The 1082-nt window shown below is 44.5% G+C and overlaps 1 pseudogene; it reads left to right on the top strand.

Annotated features, from left to right (window-relative positions):
- The first annotated feature begins 878 nt into the window (after positions 1–878).
- Positions 879–997, top strand: LOC112478578 (annotated as a pseudogene).
- The last annotated feature ends 85 nt before the right edge of the window (positions 998–1082 follow it).

Genomic DNA, 1082 nt, shown 5'->3' with positions numbered 1-1082 from the left:
ACACACATATTTAGGGCGCCTACTGTCTTACCTTTCTACTTCCCCCAACTTTTCCATTTCTCGAAGGCCTAATGGATTGAGCTCATCCGAGAAGCCTTGGCCAAACCCCCGCCGACAGTGCTGTGGCTCTCCCCAACTTCTTCGGCACTTTTGCTCACTCGTGTGCACTTGGTGCTTACACCCTCCGTACGCTCCCCAGCTGCATTACTGGCTCCTTGCAGGAGGCATCGTTCTACCATCTTGGGATCATCTTTGTGCCAAGCACACTGCTTTGCGAGTTACAGTTCACTCTCAGTGCCTGAAGCACAAATGAATGAAGAGGTGATACTTATAGTAAGAACTTGGCTTTCCTTCCCATCTCGACTAGCTCCCAAAACAAAAACAACAAAAGGATTTCACTTGGTGCCATTTACTCAATTCCTAGAACAATTGTCATTCTGTAGGCACATTATCAATTTTCCGTTAATTTCACAGTCGATCCTCATTATTTGGGATTCCTTATTTACAAATTTGCTTACTGACTACATTTTATTTGTAATCTCAAAACCAATACAGCGCTTTTATGGTCGTTCCTCTACATAGAAAGAATGGTGACAAATCTGAGTCACCCAATGCCCATGTTCCCAGCTGAGGCTAAATGAAGAGATGCTCTGCCTTCTTGCCTCAGCTCTCCTACTGTAAGAAATGTCCTTTTCTTGGTCTATCTAGTGCTGTGCTTTTTGCACGTTTGTGCTTTTCGGTCGGTCACTTTCTGTTTAAAATGGCCCTCAAGCAAAATACGTGTGTTAGATAAGCTTCGTTCAGGCACGAGTTACAGTGCTGTTGGTCCTCAGTTCATGGTTAATAAACCAACAATATATATTAAATAAGGTGTCTTCGTCTACGGCCATGCCACCCAGAACAAGCCCAATCCCGTCTGATCTCAGAAGCTAAGCAGGGTTGGGCTTGGTTAGTACTTGGATGGGAGACCACCTAGCAAGACCAGGTGCTATGGACGTAAATAGTAAATAATAAGAAATAAGGAATTGTAAGCTGACAAGGTCCTTGCAATCTGTGAGGTCAACCAAGGGTTGCCTCACCTA

Source organism: Pteropus alecto, unplaced genomic scaffold, assembly GCF_000325575.1.
Source record: "Pteropus alecto unplaced genomic scaffold, ASM32557v1 scaffold61, whole genome shotgun sequence".
Classification (NCBI taxonomy): Eukaryota; Metazoa; Chordata; class Mammalia; order Chiroptera; family Pteropodidae; genus Pteropus; species Pteropus alecto.
The sequence above is the reverse complement of the archived record's forward strand: the minus strand, read 5'-3'. Positions and strand labels throughout refer to the sequence as shown.